This window comes from Ornithorhynchus anatinus, chromosome 3 (genome assembly GCF_004115215.2).
Source record: "Ornithorhynchus anatinus isolate Pmale09 chromosome 3, mOrnAna1.pri.v4, whole genome shotgun sequence".
In the NCBI taxonomy this organism is placed as follows: Eukaryota; Metazoa; Chordata; class Mammalia; order Monotremata; family Ornithorhynchidae; genus Ornithorhynchus; species Ornithorhynchus anatinus.
The window spans coordinates 127,931,174-127,950,353 of NC_041730.1; the positions used below are offsets into that span (position 1 = coordinate 127,931,174).

Consider the following 19,180-nt stretch of genomic DNA (forward strand, 5'->3'; position numbering starts at 1 on the left):
TATCTAACCCAGCGCTTAGAACAGTGCTCTGCACATAGTAAGTGCTTAACAAATACCAACATTATTATTATTATTATTATAAATATTAAGAGCTCATTCTGGCCAGGTGCTGAACAGAAAATAAATGTCATGATTCTAGACACAGGCAAGATTTTAATCCTTAAGCATAATGATGGTGATGGCATTTGTTAAGAGCTTTCTATGTGCCAAGCACTGTTCTAAGCACTGGGATCGATACAATGATACAATAATAATAATAAGGTTGGTATTTGTTAAACGCTTACTATGCGCAGAGCACTGTTCTAAGCGCTGGGGGAGATACAAGGTAATCAGGTTGTCCCGCGTGGGGCTCTCAGTCTTAATCCCCATTTTACAGATGAGGCAACTGAGGCCCAGAGAAGTTAAGTGACTTGCCCAAAGTCACACGGCTGGCAAGTGGCGGAGCAGGGATTCGAACCCATGAACTCTGACTCCCAAGCCCGTGCTCTTTCCACTGAGCCATGTGACCTGGAACAAGTAATTTACCCTGCGCCTCAGTTACCTCATCTGCTTTGGCATAGTGGACAAAGCATGGGCCTGGGAATCAGAAGGTCCCGGGTTCTCATCTCGGCTCTGCCACTTGTCTGCTGGGTGACCTTGGGCAAGTCACTTGATGCCTCTGTGCCTCAGTTACCTCCTCGATAAAATGAAGGTTGAGACAGTGAGCCCCACAGGGACGGGGACTGCATCCAACCTCATTTGCTTGTACCCACCCCAGCGCTTAGAACAGTATCTGGCACACAGTAAGTACAAACAAATACCACAATTATTAGTAATATTATTAATTTAAATTATCAGCCCCATGCAAACCAGGGACTGCGTCCAACCCGATTTGCTTGTAATAATAATGATAATAATAATAATAATGTTGATATTGGTTAAGCGCTTACTATGCGCAGAGCACTGTTCTAAGCACTGGGGGAGATACAGGGTAACCAGGTCGTCCCATGTGAGGCTCACAGTTAATCCCCATTTTACAGATGAGGTAACCGAGGCACAGAGAAGTGAAGTGACTTGCCCACAGTCACACAGCTGACGAGTGGCAGAGCCGGAATTCAAACCCGTGACCTCTGACACCCACCCCAGGGCTTAGAACGGTATCTGGCACACAGTAAGTACAAACAAATACCACCATTATTAGTTGGGAAGCAATATGGGAAGCAGCTTGGCTCAGTGGAAAGAGCCCGGGCTTGGGAGTCAGAGGTCATGGGTTCGAATCCCGGCTCCGCCGCTTGTCAGCTGTGTGACTTTGGGCAAGTCACTTAACTTCCCTGTGCCTCAGTTACCTCATCTGTAAAAGGGGGATTAAAACCGTGAGCCCTAAGTGGGACAACCCGATCACCTGGTATTCCTCCAGCGCTTAGAACAGTGCTTTGCACATAGTAAGTGCTTAACAAATACCACTGTTATTATTAATATTATCGTTAATTTAAACTATCAGCCCCATGCGGGACGGGGACTGCGTCCAACCTGATTATTTTCTTTTTATCCCGTTGCTTAGTACAGTGGCTGGCACATAGTAAGCGATTAACAGGTACATTAAAAAAAACAAAACACATATGTTTCCCACTTCACCTCCCACCCCTACAGCAATTATATAGATAACCTGCTGTTCCGTTAATTCTCTTCCTGGTGATTTATTCTAATGTCTATCTCCTGCTAGATTTTAAAGTCCTCGAGGTCAGGGATCGTGGCTTCCTGCTCACCCAAGCGTTTTGTACAGTGTAGAGTGTGAAAGTACAGAGTAAGTGCTCAATAATCAGCATTTATTGGTTCCCTGATTAAGCCGTCTTTTCCCCTGCTTGCTCTCCCTTCTGCATCATCTCGGCATTGGACATGCAGCGTGGCTCGGTGGAAAGAGCCCGGGCTTAGGAGTCAGAGGTCATGGGTTCGAATGCCGGCTCTGCCACTTGTCAGCTGTGTGACTGTGGGCAAGTCACTTCACTTCTCTGGGCCTCAGTTACCTCATCTGGAAAATGGGGATGAAGACTGTGAGCCTCACGTGGGACAACCTGATTACGCCGTATCTACCCCGGCGTTTAGAACAGTGCTCTGCACGTAGTAAGCGCTTAACAGATACCAACATTATTATTATTATTACCTTTGGGCATTTGATAGTCACCCACCCCCAACCCCACAGCACTACTGTCTAGAGAAGTTCTCGATGGAACTTCTTCGTGGTTCAGTGGAAAGAGCACGGGCTTTGGAGTCAGAGGTCATGAGTTCTAATTCCCGCTCCGCCCCTTGTCAGCTGTGTAACTTTGGGCAAGTCACTTAACTTCTCTGGGCCTCAGTTATCTCATCTGTAAAATGGGGATAAAGACTGTGAGCCCCACGTGGGACAACCTGCTAGCCCTGTATTTACCCCAGCGCTTAGAACAGTGCTTGGCATATAGTAAGCGCTTAACAAATACCATCATCATTATTATCATTACTGATGTACATATCTTTAAACAGTATATCAATGGCTCAGTGGAAAGAGCCCGGGCTCGGGAGTCAGAGGTCATGGGTTCTAATCCCGGCTCCGCCGCTTGTCAGCTGTGTGACTTCGGGCGAGTCACTTGACTTCTCTGGGCCTCAGTTACCTCATCTGTCAAATGGGGATTAAAAACTGGGAGCCCCACGTGGGACAACCTGATCACCTTGTATCCCCCTGCTTTGCACATAGTAAGCGCTTAACCAATACCACCGTTTATTTTTTTTTAATATTACAAATTACTTTTTTATATTAATGTCTGTCCCTCCACACACACCTTCTAGACCATAAGCTTGTTATTTACAGGGAATATGTTTACTAACTCTACTGTATAATACTCTCCCGAGCATTGCATAGTGTTCTACATAAAGTAAGTGCTCAATAAATAACCATTGATCGATTGATTCATTCATTCACCGAAGCGGTCGTCGGATAGAGGGTACAAGACATGAAACTGCCATCATGCTGGCACGAAGGACGGTTAGATCGTTAACTGCTATCTTCAGTTCTTCCAGGTCTTACTTCTTTATCTTCCTTATATAGGGGTGGCATGGCCCAGTGATAAGAGCACAGGACTTGCGTTCTAATCCTGGCTCCCCTGCTTGTCTGCTGCCTGTCTTCTCTGTGCCTCGATTAATTCCCTCGGCCTTTATTTGTAAAATGGAGCCTAAATGCCTCTTTCATTCATTCATTCAATAGTATTTATTGAGCGCTTACTATGTGCAGAGCACTATACTAAGCGCTTGGAACGTACAATTCGGCAACAGATACAGTCATTCATTCAATTCATTCATTCAGGAGCATTTACTGAGCACTTACTATGTGCAGAGCACTGTACTAAACGCTTGGAATGTACAATTCGGCAACAGATAGAGGCAATCATTCATTCAATTAATTCATTCAATAGTATTTATTGAACGCTTAATATGTGCAGAGCACTGTACTAAGTGCTTGGAACGTACAATTCGGCAACAGATACAGTCATTCATTCAATTCATTCATTCAATAGCATTTACTGAGCGCTTAATATGTGCAGAGCACTGTACTAAGTGCTTGGAATGTACATTTCGGCAACAGATAGAGACGATCCCTGCCCATCGACGGGCTTACAGTGTCCCGCTTGCACTATGAGCTCCACAGCTCAGACTATAGCTGAGCTGATCGTCTTAAATTTATATCAGTTCTTCGTTCAACACTCAGCACATAGTAATTATTCGCCCCAACTGGGTCCCTTTGCTCTCTCCCCTCTTCCTGCCCCACAGTGCTTATGTCTATATCTGTAATTTTATTTATTTATATTGACATCTGTTTATTCGTATGGATATCTGCTCCCCCTCTCCCCGGAGTGTGAGCTCACTGTGGGCAGAGATTGTCATTCTTTTTGGCTATATTGTACTCCGCACACAGTAAGCGCTTCATAAATAGAGAAGAAGCATGGCTCCGTGGAAAGAGCCCGGGCTTGGGAGTCCGAGGTCGTGGGTTCGAATCCCGACTCTGCCACTTAGCTGTGTGACTGTGGGCAAGTCACTTCACTTCTCTGGGCCTCAGTTCCCTCATCTGTAAAATAATAATAATAATAATGTTGGTATTTGTTAAGCGCTTACTATGTGCAGAGCACTGTTCTAAGCGCTGGGGGAGATACAGGGTCATCAGGTTGTCCCACGTGAGGCTCACAGTTAATCCCCATTTTACAGATGAGGTAACTGAGGCACAGAGAAGTGAAGTGACTCGCCCACAGTCACACAGCTGACAAGTGACAGAGCCAGGAGTCGAACCCGTGACCTCTGACTTCGAAGCCCAGGCTCTTTCCACTGAGCCGCGGGGATTACTGGGAGCCTCCCGTGGGACAACCTGATTCCCCTGTGTCTACCCCAGTGCTTAGAACAGTGCTCTGCACATAGCAAGCGCTTAACAAATAACATTATTATTATAAATATGATGGAATGAATGAATAGATATCACCCATCCTTATTTTATACTTTATGAATTGCCCTGAAAAGTGAGCATACACCTGGTTATCCATTCGATACTCCCTCTATTTCCAAGCCCCAAAGAGGGAGGATACAAATAATATCGATTATGGTATTTGTTGAGAGATCAATGTGTACCAAATACTCCGCCAAGTGCTGGGGTGGATACAAGATCATTTCAAAGTCCCTGCCCCTCAGGGGGCTCACAGTCTGAAGAGGATCAGGGGTCTTCAGAAGCAGCATGACCTAGTGGAAAGAGCATGGGGTTGGGAGTCAGAGGACCCAGGCTCTAATCCTGTCTCTGCCACTTGTCTGCTGGGTGACCTTGGGCAATTCACTTAACTTCTCTGGGCCTCGCTTCCTTCACCCGTAAAAATGGGAATTCCATCCCTGTTTTCCCTCCTACTTACGATGTGCGACCTGATGATCGTGGCTCAGTGGAAAGAGCCCGGGCTTGGGAGTCAGAGGTCGTGGGTTCTAATCCCAGCTCCATCACTCGTCAGCTGTGTGACCTTGGGTAAGTCACTTTACTTCTCCGGGCCTCAGTTACCTCATCTGTAAAGCAGGGATTAAGATTGTGAGGCCCCACGGGGGACAACCAATTTACCTTCTATCTACGCCAGCACTTAGAAGAGTGCATGGCACATAGTAAATGCTTAACAAATACCATAATTATTATTGTTATTATTATCATTATTATTATCATTTAACTACCCCGACATTTAGTTCAGTGCTTGGCACATAGTGACTCCTTAACAAATACCACAAATCTTAGTAGAAATTGTAGTAGTTGTGGGTAGGAAATGCGTCTGTCATATTGTTGCGTTGAACTCTCCCATGTGCTTATAACTATAATTATGATATCTGTTAAGCACTTACTATGTGCAGAGCACTGTTCTAAGCACTGGGATAGATACAGGGTACTCAAATTGTCCCACATGGGGCTCACATTTTTTAATCCCCACTTTTGCAGATGAGGGAACTGAAGCCCAGAGAAGTGAAGTGATTCGCCCAAGGTCACACAGCAGACAAGTGGCAGAGCCAGGATTAGAACCCACGACCTCTGACTCCCCAGCCCAGGCTCTTTCCACCGAGCCACACTGCTTAGTACAGTAACCTGCACATGGAGAGTGCTCACTAAGTAGGAGTGATTGATGTGTGGCTTAGTGGAAAGAGCGTGGACCTGGGAGTCAGAGATCATGGGTTCTAATCCCGCCTCTGCCACTTGTCATTCATTCAGTAGTATTTATTGAGCATTTACTATGTGCAGAGCACTGTACTAAGCGCTTGGAATGTACAATTTGGCAACAGATAGAGACAATCCCTGCCCAATGACGGGCTCACAGTCTAATCGGGGGATAATTATGGTATTTGTTGAATGCTGACTATGTGCCAGGCACTGTACTAAACCCTGGGGTGTATAAAAGTCAATCACCCACGTGGGGCTCACAGTCTCAATCCCCATTTTACAGATGAGGTAACTAAAGCTCAGAGGAAGTGAAATGTCCTGCCCAAGGTCACACAGCAGCCAAGTGGCAGAGACGGGATCAGAACCTATGACTTTCTTACTCCCAGGCCCTCGCTCTAGCCACAACGCCATGCAGCTTGTCAGCTGTGTGACTTTGGGCAAGTCACTTAACTTCTCTGCACCTCAGTTACCTCATCTGTAAAAGGGGGATTAAGACCGTGAGCCCCACGTGGGACAACGTGATTACCCTGTGTCTACCTTAGGGCTTAGAACAGTGCTTGGCACATAGTAAGTGCTTAACAAATGCCTTCATTATTATTATTATTAGTGGTAATAACTGCAGTGTCCACTCCAAAGACCAGACTTACTTTTCACTGAACCCCTTTGAGAAGTTCCCCTCCTTTCCTCCTCCTACAATCAGCTGGTCTTCATCCTCCAGCTGCCAATCGCCTCCACACCTTGGTCCTGAAAACTGGTCAGCTACAAAACACATTCTTCACATTCCTTTGGGATAACTTCCTTCGTCTCATCTTTCTTCATCATCGTTTGTCATCACCCTCGTTATGACGTTGGCGTTCTCCGAGTGTCTTCGGGATACATGGCCTGGTAGCAGATGTTAAGGAAATGAATCACCGCCTCGTCCTGCTGGAAGACATCCACCATATTTGCCCTTTCTGGGCATCCATAAAGTTTCTCATTGCAAAAAATTTAGTAAAGTATGACAAGTCGTAGTAGTAACAATATTTATCAATCAATCAGTGATATGTATTGAGCGCTTACTATGTGCAGAGCACTGTACTGAGCTCTCGGGAGAGTACAACATGACAGGATTGGCAGATGTATTCCCTGCCCATAACAAGCTTACAGTTTATTCAATACCTATTGTGTGCAAAACACTGTACTAAGTGCTGGGAGAGAATACATAGGTTGGAATTAGAGATGATATTTTTCACTGTCTTTAGAAATCCAAAGTTTCCTTCCCCATTGCCTTCAAGGGAAGAAAGAAAAGCAATGAAACCAGACCTAAAATTCAAGGATATTTCAAAGAACGGGGGCCACCTGCCTACTGGGCGGCCTTGGGTAAGTCACTTGACTCTCCGTGCCTCGGTTATCTTATCTGTAAAATAGGTATGAATATCATCATCATCATCATCGGTATTTTTTGAGTGCTCAGTCTGTGCCGAGCCCTGTCCTAAGCGCTTGGGAGAGAACAGTGCAACAGAATTGGCAGAAGCATTCCCTGCCCACAACAAGCCTGCAGTCTAGAGGGGGAGCGAGTCATTAATATAAATAATTTATAATACGTAATTTACAGACATATACATAATTGCCGTGAGGCTGAGGATGGGGCAAATGTTCACATCTCCTCCTGCCTTCGGGACATCTCCACCTGAATGTCCTCCTGCCACCTAAAATTCAACCTGCCCAAGACCGAGCACCTTATCTTCCTTCCCGAACCCTGTCCTCTCCCTGACTTTCCCATCACTGTGGACGGCACGACCATCCTTCCCGTCTCACAGGCCCGCAACCTTGGTGTCGTCCTTGACTCCGCTCTCTCATTCACCCCACACATCCAATCTGTCACCAAAACCTGCCGGTCTCACCTTCACAACATCGCCAAGATCCGTCATTTCCTCTCCACCCAAACTGCTACCTGGCTGGCACAGTCTCTCATCATATCCCGACTAGATTATGGCATCAGCCTCCTTTCTGGTCTCCCGTCCTCCTTTCTCTCCCCACTTCAGTCCATACTTCACTCTGCTGCCTGGATTAACTTTCTTCAGAAATGCTCTGGGCATGTCACCCCCCTCCTCAAAGACCTCCAGTGGTTGCCTATCAATCTTCGTACGAAGCAAAAACTTCTCACTTTTGGCTTCGAAACTCGCCATCACCTTGTCCCCTCCTTCTTCACCTCCCTTCTCTCCTTCTCCAGCCCAGCCGGCACACTCCGCTCTTCTGTTGCTAGCCTCCTCACTGTGTCTCGTTCTCGTCTTTCCTGCCGTCGACCCCAGGCCCACGTCCTACCTCTGGCCTGGAATACCCGCCCTCCTCACATCTGCCAAACTATCACACTTCCCCCCTTCAAAGCCCTACTGAAAACTCACCACCTCCGGAAGGCCTTCCCAGACTAAACCTCCCTTTGCCTCTGATCCTCCTCCCCTCCCCATCATCCCTACTCCCTCCCTCTGCTCTACCCCCCTCCCCGCCCCACAGCACTTGGGTATATATGTACATATTTATTATTCTGTTTATTTTATTCATGATGTGTTTATATCTATAATTTTATGTATTTATATTGATGCAATCGATGCCTGTCTACTTGTTTTGTTTTGCTGTCTGTCTCCCCCCTTTGAGACTGTGAGCCCGTTGTTGGGTGGGGATTGTCTCTATCTGTTGCCAATTTGTACTTTCCAAGTGCTTAGTACAGTGCTCTGCACATAGTAAGCGCTCAATAAATGCGACGGAACGAATGAATGAACGAAATGGTCAAAGGTCAAAGATCTGAGGGCGTGGAGACGGGAGAGGGAGCTGGAGAAAAGAGGGCTTAATCAAGTTGGATACAGTCTGTCTCCCAAATGGGGCTCACGGTCTAAGTAGGAGGGAGATCGGGTATTGAATTGAATCTTCATTTTGCAGCTGAAGAAACTGAGGCACATAGAGGTGAAGTGACTTGCCCAGAGTCACACATCAGGCAAGTGGCAGAGCTGAGATTAGAACCATGATCCCCTGATTCCCAACCCTGTGCTCTTTCTACTAGGCCTTGCTGCCTTTCAATCCCTGTTTTCCCTCCTACTTGGACTCTGAACCCCATATGGGACAGGGACTGTGTCCGACCCGATTAGCTAATATCTCCCTCAGCGCTTCATACCGTTCCTGGCACACAGTAGCCACTTAACCAATACCACAATTATGACTATTTTTAATAGAATCCTTTTCTCTGGTGCTGCCAAATAGCCTGAATATATCCACGTGCTACTTAGGGCAGAAGTGATGGACAGTAACCTGAGGTGAAAACTCCCGGACAAAGTTTTAAAAGAATCCAGAACTCTAAAATAAGGCCAATACATTCATAAATTGAGCATAGGCTTATATATTTGAGGACATTTTTTGTTTGCTTGCTTCCTCTGTCATGAAGAGTGCAAGTTTAATAAAGGTTGGGGTGGCAAGGAAGTAACAATTGCCGGTCTACTTATTCAGGAAAAGCTTTGAAGGGGACAACCCCCATTCCCCTTACCCACTCCAACCAAATCCTTCAAATTACCGTTTTTCCTTCCACTCCCTTCAACCCCCTAAAACCTTGTTAATCCATCAATTAGCATCACCTTCACACGGCACAATCCACCAGAACTCCCCCATTCCCTCATTCGAAGCCCTGCTAATATCTTTTCGTGGTCTTTGTTAAGTGCCTACTTCGTGCCAGGGGTAGATACCAGAGAATCGGGTTGGACGCAGTCCCTTAACCCCCATTTTATAGTTGAGGTAACTGAGGCACAGAGAAGTTGTGACTCGCCCATAGCCACACAGCAGCCAAGTGGTGGATCCAGGATGAGAACCCAAGTCCCCTGACTCCCAGGACCGTGCTCTTTCCATTAGGCCATGCTGCTTCTTACCTTCCCCGACCAATCAATCAAGGATACTTACTGTGTGTACTAGCTTTGTGCACAACACTGTCCTAAGCGCTTGTGAGCGTACACTACAGTGGAATTGGTAGACGTGATCCCTGCCCACAGGGAGTTTACAGTCCAATCAGCGGGACAGGCGAATTACCGAGATGGGAAAGCAGCAGTGCATGAGTGCTGTGGGGTTGGGAGTGGGCTGTATAATAATAATGACGTTGGTATTTGTTAAGCGCTTACTATGTGCAGAGCACTGTTCTAAGCGCTGGGGTAGATACAGGGTAATCGGGTTGTCCCATGTGAGGCTCACAGTTAATCCCCATTTTACAGATGAGGTCACTGAGGCACAGAGAATTTATAATAATAATAATTATAATAATGTTGGTATTTGTTAAGTGTTTACTACATGCAGAGGACTGTTCTAAGCGCTGGGGTAGATAGGGAGTAATCAGGTTGTCCCACGTGGGGCTCACAATTAAGCCCCATTTAATTAATTAATTCATTCATTCAATAGTATTTATTGAGCGCTTACTATGTGCAGAGCACTGTACTAAGCACTTGGAATGTACAAATAGGTAACAGATAGAGACAGTCCCTGCCCTTGGACGGGCTTACAGTCTAATTGTCACTGAGGCACAGGGAAGTGAAGTGACTTGCCCAAAGTCACACAGCTGCCAAGTGGCAGAGCTGGGATTCGAATCCATGACCTCTGACTCCCAAGCCCGGGCTCTTTGCACTGAGCCATACTACTTAATCACTGTATAGCACAGTGATTAAGGAGTGCACACCCAAAGGAATAGGAGATGCAAAAGGGGTTGTCTATTAGGTGGGGAAATGAGAGGCTAATCAGGGAAGGCCTTTAGGAGGGGGTTCATTCATTCATTCATTCAATAGTATTTATTGAGCGCTTACTATGTGCAGAGCACTGTACTAAGCGCTTGGAATGTACAATTCGGCAACAGATAGAGACAATCCCCGCCCATTGACGGGCTTACAGTCTAATCGGGGGAGACAGACAGACAAAAACAATAGTAATAAATAGAATCAAGGAGATGTACATCTCATTAAACAAAATAAATAGGGTAATAAAAATATATAGAAGTGAGCGGACGAGCACAGTGCTGAGGGGAGGGGAAGGGAGAGGGGGAGGAGCAGAGGGAAAGGGGGGGAAAAGGGGGCTTAGCTGAGGGGAGGTGAAGCGGGGGGTAGAGAGGCAGCAGAGGGAGCAGAAGGAAAAGGGGAAGCTCAGTCTGGGAAGGCCTCTTGGAGGAGGTGAGCGCTCAGTAGGGATTTAAAGAGGGGAAGAGAGTTAGTTTGGCGGAGGTGAGGAGGGAGGGCGTTCCGGGACGGCGGGAGGACGTGGGCCAGGGGTCGACGGCGGGACGGGCGAGAATGGGGAACGGTGAGGAGGTGGGCGGCGGAGGAGCGGAGGGTGCGGGGTGGGCAGTAGAAAGAGAGAAGGGAGGAGAGGTAGGAGGGGGCAAGGGGATGGACAGCCTTGAAGCCCAGAGTGAGAAGTTTTTCTTTTGTGTGGAGGTTGATAGGCAACCACTGAAGGTTTTTAAGAAGGGGAATGACAGGCCCAGAGCGTTTCTGCAGCGGAATGAAGAATAGACTGGAGTGGGGAGAGAGAGGAGGAAGGGAGATCAGAGAGAAGGCTGACAAAATAATCCAGCCGGGATATTATGAGAGCCTGTAACAGTAAGGCAGCCGTTTGGGTGGAGAGGAAAGGGTGGATCATGGCGATATTATAAAGGTGAGACCGGCAGGTCTTGGTGACGGATCGGATGCGTGGGGTGAATGAGAGAGCCCAGTCAAAGATGACGCCGAAGTTGCAGGCTTGAGAGACGGGAAGGATGGTCGTACCGTCCATGGCGATAGGAAAGTCAGGAAGAGGACAGGGCTTGGGAGGGAAGATAAGGAGCTCAGTCTTGCTCATGTTGAGTTTTAGGTGGCGGACGGACATCCAGGTAGAGACGTCCCGGAGGCGGGAGGAGATATGAGCCCGAAGGGAGGGGGAGGGGACAGGAGCAGAGATGTAGATCTGTGTGTCATCTGCGTAGAGATGATAGTCGAAGCCGTGGGAGCGAATGAGTCCACCGAGGGAGTGAGTGTAGATGGAGAACAGAAGAGGGCCAAGAACTGACCCTTGAGGAACCCCTACAGTTAGAGGATGGGAGGGGGAGGAGGCGCCTGCGAAGGAGACCGAGAATGAGCGGTCAGAAAGATAAGAGGAGAACCGGGAGAGGACGGAGTCCGTGAAGCCAAGGTGAGATAAGATGTGGAGGAGAAGGGCATGGTCGACAGCGCCAAAGGCAGCTGAGAGGTCGAGAAGGATTCGATTAGAGTAGGAGCCATTGGATTTGGCAAGAAGGAGGTCACGGGTGTCCTTAGAGAGAGCAGTCTCGGTAGAGTGGAGGGGACGGAAGTCAGATCGGAGGGGATCCAGGAGAGAATTGGAGTTAAGGAATTCTAGGCAGCGAGTGTAGACGACTCGTTCTAGGAGCGACGGGTTCTTAGGGTATGATGTTAGTCCCGATTCCATACCAAATAGCCTAATTATTATCAGTAGGATTTAAAGGTGGGGAGAGTGGTGGTCTGCCTGACATCAGGAGGGAGGGAATTCCAGGCCAGAGGGAGGACAAGGGCGAGGGGTCAACGGTGAGACAGACGAGCTGGAGGTACAGCGAGACGGTCAGCATTAGAGGAGCAAAGTATGCGGGTCGGAGTTGTAGCGGCAGATTGCCCCGGTTAGGAAGGAGGGGGCGAGATAATTGAGTGCCTTAAAAGGTAAGGAGTTCCCGTTTGACACGGGGGTGGATGGGCAACCACCGGAGGCTTTTGAGGAGGGGGGTTAAGTGCGGAGAACAATTTTTCAGAAAAATGATTCGGGCAACAGACTTATTAACGGTCCTCGTAATCTGAACTGTACATTCCAAGCTCTTAGTACAGTGCTCTGCAGATAGTAAGTGCTCAATAAATACTATTGAATGAGTGAATCTTTCCTACCCTTCTAAGGATTCGGTCTATTTATTTGGTCTAGTGGAAAGGGCCCGCACCCAGACCCACAGCAATATGAAAAAATATTCGGGTTAGCGGAGAGAGCATGGGCCTGAGAGTCGGAAGGTCACGGGTTCTAATCCCGGCTTCGCCACTTGTCGGCTGTGTGACCTTGGGCAAGTTACTTCACTTCTCCGCAGCTCAGTTACCTCATCTGTAAAACGGGGATCGAGACTCTGAGCGTCAAGTGGGACAGGGACCGTATCCGGCCCGATTTGCTTATATGATAATAATAACAATGACGGCATTTGTTAAGCGCTTACTATGTGCCAAGCACTTTTCTAAGCTCTGGGATGGATGATAATAATAACGATAATAATGTTGGTATTTGTTAAGCGCTTACTATGTGCTTGGTTCTAAGCACGGGGGTAGATACAGGGTAATCAGGAGGTCCCAAGTGAGGCTCACAGTCTTAATCCCCATTTTACAGATGAGGAAACCGAGGCACCGAGAAGTCAAGTGACTTACCCAGAGTCCCACAGCTGACAAGTGGCGGAGTCGGAATTAGAACCCATGACCTCTGACTCTTATGCCCGTGCCCTTTCCACTGAGTCACGCTGCTACAAGGTAATAAAGTTGTCTCCCGTGGGGCTCACAGCCTTCGCCTCCATTTTACCGAGGAGGTAACTGAGGCCCAGAGAAGCGAAGTGACTCATCCAAGGTCACCCAGAGCCCGCTGTGGGCCGGGATCGTTTCTATCCGTTGCCGAATTGTACATTCCAAGCGCTTAGTCCGGGGTTCTGCCCGCAGCAAGTGCTCGATGAATACGATCGACTGAACGAATAACGAACACCGGCCTTATATTTCATTCTCAACTCCCGGGCTCTGTTCTTGCCGAGTTACTCGGAGCTGCCGTTGCTGGTTGACCGTCCTCTGGGTGAGCTCCTGGACCCCTCCTGGCCTCACTGTTCCTATCTTCTGGTCAATAATGGGGAAGGCCTCCTCTCTGATCTCCCTTCCTCCGGTCTCTCCCCACTCCAGTCTATTTTTCATTCCGCTGCCCGGATCATCTTCCTATAGAAACGCTCTGGGCATGTCCTTAAAAACCTCCAGTGGTTGCCTATCGACCTCCACATGAAACAAGAAGCTTCTCACTCTAGGCTTCGAGGCCTTCCATCCCCTCGCCCCCTCCTACCTCTCCTCCCTTCTCTCTTTCCGCCGCCCACCCCTCACACTGGGCTCCTCCGCCGCCCACCTCCTCACCGTCCCCCCTTCTCGCCCATCCCGCCGTCGACCCCGGGGCCACGTCCTACCACTGTCCCGGACTGCCCTCCCTCCTCACCTCCGCCAAACTGACTCCCTTCCCCTCTTCAAAGCCCTACTGAGAGCTCACCTCCTCCAAGCGGCCTACCCAGACTGAGCCCTCCCTATCCCTCTGCCCCTCCTCCCTCCCTCTGCTCTTCCTCCTTCCCCTCCCCACACGACACTTGTGTCTGTTTGTATGCCACTTGTCTGCTGTGTGACTGTGGGCAAGTGCCTTAACTTCTCTGGGCCTCAGTTCCCTCATCTGTAAAATGGGGATGAAGTCTGTGAGCCCCACGGGGGACAACCTGATTCCCCTGTATCTCCCCCAGCCCTTAGAACAGTGCTCGGCACAGAGTGAGCGCTTAACAAATACCAACATTATTATTATTATATATTATTTATGACTATAAATGATGATTATTTATTTTTGTAATTCTTATTTATTCGTACAGAAGCAGCGTGTTTCAGTGGAAAGAGCGCGGGCTCGGGAGGCCCCACTCCTGTCCCCAGGTAGCCCCTCCCTCTCCCCCGCCCCGCCCCGCTGTCAATCTCCCGGCCCTGCCCCGCCCCCTCCGCTCCTATTGGCCCCTCCTCCCCCATTGGCCCCCCTCCGTGGTGCTCCTCCCTCCGGCCCCGCCCCCTTCCGCCTCCCAGGTAGCCCCGCCCCCGGCCCGGCTGTCACTCTCCGAGCCCGGCTCCGCCCCCTCCTCCGTGGGGGGGCGTTAGCCTCCCTCCGGCCCCGCCCCCTGCTGTCAATCTCCGGATGTGGCCCCGCCCCTCCGCTCCTATTGGTCCCTCCTCCTCGATGGGCGTGGCGCCGCCCTCCGGCCCCGCCCACTCACGGTCCCGCCTCCTCCTCCCTCCCCCAGGTAGCCCCTCCCTCCCCGCCCTGCTCTCCCTCTCCGGCCCCGCTTCCTCCGCTCCGATTGGTCCCTCCTCCTCGGGGGGAGGGGCGCCTCCCTCCGGCTCCGCCCCCTCACGACCCCCGCCCCCTGCCTCCCCAGGTAGCCCCGCCCTCCTGCTGTCACTCTCCGGCCCCGCCCCTCCCATTGGCCGCCCCCGGCGGCTCCGCCCCCTCATTGGCCCCGCCCCCTGCCTCCCCCGACAGCCCTTCCCTCCCCGCCCTGCTGTCAATCTCCGGTCCCGGCCCCGCCCCCTCGTTTCCTATTGGCCGCTCCCGGCGGCCCCGCCCCCCCGGCCCCGCCCCCGCAGCGCCTCTCAGGTAGCCCCTCCCTCCCCGTCCAGCCGTCACTCTCCGGGCCCGGCCCCGCCCCCTCCGCGCCTATTGGCCGCTCCCGGAGGCCCCGCCCCCTCGGCCCCGAGGCGGGCCCGGAGGGGGGCGGGTCCGTGCGTGCTGACGTCACGGCGCGCGGCGCTGCGGGCGGCCCGTCCGTCCGTCTGCGCGCGCGTGCGCGCGCCCTTAGTCAGCCCACCGGCCGCGGCGGGAGGAGGACGACGACGACGACGTGGAGGAGGAGGAGGCCGAGGAGGAGGCCGAGGAGGAGGACGAGGAGGAGGCCGTGGCGGCGTCGGCGGCTGGTTCCCCGGTGAGCGTTCCTCCGGCCTTGGCGGCTTCCACATCGTTATTTTGCCGTTGGGCTTCCGGGGCGGCCTCCGCCCCCGTCCCTCCCCCTCCCCCCCCCCCGCCCTCAGCCAACGGCACCCCATCAGTCAATGAATGAATGGAGGGAATGAATGAATGAATGAATGACAGATGGGAGGAGGGGCGGGGGGGCGGGGGGAGAGGAAACCCGGGAACAATGGAGGAGGGAAGGAGGGCTGGGGGAGGGGAGGAGCAGGAAGAAGGGAGGGGGGAGCGGGCTTTTCCAGAGGGGCAAAAGGCAAGCAGCCCCCGAAAGAAAAAAAAGGAGAGCTGGGGCAGGGGAGGAGGAGCGGGGCAAAAGACAAGGCACCCCCACCCCCCAAAAATAAGAGAGCTGGGGGAGGGAGGAAGGGGGAGCGTCGTTTTCCAGAGGGGGTAAAGACAAGACAACCCTCCCCCCCCCCCAAAAAAAAGGGGAGATGGGGGAGGGGAGGAGGAAGAAGCGGGGGGGAGGCATGCTTTTCCAAAAGGGGAAAAGGCAAGGCACCCCCCCCCCCCAAAAGAAAAAAAGGAGAGCTGGGGGAAAGGAGGAGGAGGAAGAGGAGGGAGGGGAGCGTGCTTTTCCAGAAGAGGAAAAGACAAGGCACCCCCCCCCCCAAAAAAAAGGAGAGCTAGGGGAGGGGAGGAGGAGGAAGGAGGGGGGGGCATGCTTTGCCAGAAAGGGAAAAGACAAGACCCCCCCCCCCCAAGAGAGCTGGGGGAGGGGGAGGAGGAAGGAGGGGCTGCTTTTCCAGAGGGGGAAAAGACAAGACACTCCCCCCAAAAAGGAGAGCTAGGGGAGGAGGAAGGGGGGGGGGCATGGTTTTCCAGAGGGGGAGGGTGTACCCCCCCATTTCCTCCCCCAACGGGAGCCCCCTCTGGCAGCAGGCAGCCCTCCGCTTGCTTAGCCCCCGATGCCGTGATTCCCCCTTCCATTCTGCCCCCTGAAATTCAGAGGGCGACGGCAGATTGTCAACTGAAAGGGACGGACGGCGTCTGGCCCGTGTTGCATATGGTTGGGAAGAACGGTTGACTCCCCCCTCCCGAGGGTCCCCGTGTCCCTGGGCTATTTGGCTCCATCGCCCCGGTTTGCTCCTTGGTGATTTCTTTGTGTGAAATGATCATGATTATGGGATCTGTTAAGGGCTTAAGGATGCGCCCGGCGGAGTAAAAATGACGTTCCGTGCCCTGACGCGCCAGGGCCAGAATGGCTTTTGGGACGGTGGGCTTCCTCCACTAGACGGGAAGCTCGGTGGGGGCAGGGGACCCACTCTGGAGGCTTCTCACCCAAGCGTTTAGAACAGTGCCCTGCACCCGGGACATGCTCCGTGAGTGCCATTGTCGATCCACTGGGTTCTGTCCGTATGGTGGGCAGAGATGGTGTCCAGCAACGAGCCCAAGCGCTTAGAATAATAATGATGTTGGTATTTGTGAAGCGCTTACTAGGTGCCGAGCACCGTTCTGAGCGCTGGGGCAGATACGGGGTCATCAGGTTGTCCCACGTGAGGCTCACGGTCTTCACCCCCTTTTGACGGATGAGGGGACCGAGGCACAGAGAAGCGAAATGACTTGCCCAAAGTCACACAGCTGACAAGCGGCGGAGCCGGGATTCGAACCCATCACCTCTGACTCCCAAGCCCGGGCTCTTTCCACTGAGCCACGCTGCTTCCCAGGGCCTTAGAACAGGGCGCCGCACAGAGCACATGCTCAGTAAATTCAGCTGATCGATTTGGTTCTGTCCGTATGGCCCCTACTGACATTGTGGGTAGGGAACGTGTCCGCTAACAAGCGCTTAGAACAGTGCCTTGCGCACAGGACGTGTTCAGTAAATTCAGCTGATTGATTCGGTTGTCCCTATGGCCCCTACCGACGTTGTGGGTAGGGAATAATAATAATAATAATGTTGGTATTTGTTAAGCGCTTACTACGTGCAGAGCACTGTTCTAAGCGCTGGGGTAGACACAGGGGAATGAGGTGGTCCCACGTGGGGCTCACAGTCTTCATCCCCATTTTCCAGATGAGGGAACTGAGGCACAGAGAAGTTAAGTGACTCGCCCACAGTCCCACAGCTGACAAGTGGCAGAGCTGGGATTCGAACTCATGACCTCTGACTCCAAAGCCCGTGCTCTTTCCACTGAACCACGCTGCTTCTCTGCACCATGCTGCTTCTCTAGCAGCTTCTCTAGGGAATGTGTCCACCAACAATCCCAAGCGCATAGAACAGTGCCTTGCACACGGGACAGGCTCAGTAAATTCAATTCTTTGATTGATTTGGTTCTGTCCATATGGCCCTCCTGGCGTTGTGGGCAGGGATGGTGCCCAGCAACAATCCCAAGCGCTTAGGACAGTGCTCTGCACACGGGACATGCCAAGAAAATGCTATTGTTTGATTTGGTTCTGTCGCTATGGCCCGTGCTGACGCTGTGGGCGGGGAACCTGCCAACCAACAATCCCAAGCGCTTAGAACAGGGCTCTGCGCATGGGACGTGCTCAATAAATGCTATTGTTTGATTGATTTGGTTCTGCCAGATACGGCCCCAATAGAGCGCGAGTGTAAATCTCCGTGCAACAGTCCTTGAAGTCAGCATTACATCGCTCATCCAACGCTTCCAGCCTCTTCCCTCCCAGTTCGGACTGTGGTTCCGTGTCAGGAAGTGCCCTTTCGACCGGTTTTCCGAAACGTTTTATTTGAGGGCCCGCAGGTTCGGTGAGCTGCAGTCCCCGTTTTTATAAGTTACGTTTTGCCCACTTAAAAACCCTCTAGAATGTTTGTGGCAGCTAGAACCTCGTCAGTTTGTTAAATGGACAAAATAGGAGCCATCCGCATCCCTTTCATTCGTGATCTGTCCTGTGTCCTGCCCGACAAACCGCTCTTTGTAACGGGGGCCAGTCGGAGCCGGTGCTGAGATTTGAAGATGAGCCGAGGTGTCTTCGAGATGATATCACGTCGTGTCTCTGTCTCGTGGATCTGTAATAGGAAAGAAGGCACCCAGCTAGATTTCATGCTGGCACCGAAGGCAGTTGCAAATTCCATTTTGGTCTAAAACTGTCACTGACTTTTTTTTTAAAGAAAACTCGTTTTTACACGTAACACAACTCAACAAACGGTGAGTGGCGTAGATGTCAGGTTCCATTGTCCCACAGAGGGCTACCATGCAAAAGGCTCTTAGAAACTCAAATCTGCCATTGTCTAATTCATTTTCCCATTCCTCTTAGAATAATATGTTCAGAGCCTTGTATCTTCTGAAGGATGATGATAAGGGTAATGGTATTTAGTAAGCACTTCCTCTGTGGATACAAGATAAAAGGATCCCACATAGGGCTCACAGTCTAAGGGAGAATGGGTGTCGAATCCCCATTTTGCAGGTGAGCAAACTGAAGCACAGAGAAGTGAAGTGCCTTGCGAAGGGAAGCGGGGCAGATAAGTGGCAGGGCGGGAATCGGAACCCAAGTCCTCTGACTCCCAGGGTGAGCAAACTGGAGCACAGAGAAGTGAAGTGACTTGCGAAGGGAAGCGCGGCAGATAAGTGGCAGGGCGGGAATCGGAACCCAAGTCCTCTGACTCCCAGGCCCCTGCTCTATCCGCCAGGCCCCTGCTCTATCCGCGCTGCTTCTCAAAACATGCTGTTTTTATTAAAACAAGGTAACAGCTGTTTTTTTAGAGACTTTGCTCCAAGAACTTCAAATTTCCTGACTATTGACTGGAACACTGCAGGAGGCCTT

At 51.0% G+C, this 19,180-nt stretch overlaps 1 protein-coding gene across 7 annotated transcripts in view; it reads left to right on the forward strand.

Annotated features, from left to right (window-relative positions):
* The first annotated feature begins 15,292 nt into the window (after positions 1-15,292).
* The window catches only part of MAPK8 (mitogen-activated protein kinase 8), a 105,566-nt gene continuing 101,678 nt past the window's right edge, over positions 15,293-19,180 (forward strand). For 3 of the 7 annotated variants that reach the window (XM_039911618.1, XM_039911617.1, XM_039911622.1), the window contains exon 1: positions 15,294-15,422. The gene's annotated coding sequence lies outside the window, so the exon portion shown is untranslated. Of the gene's footprint in view, positions 15,423-19,180 lie in introns of all 7 variants that reach the window. The other 4 variants (XM_039911621.1, XM_029059779.2, XM_029059775.2 and 1 more) reach the window with 4 other exon arrangements.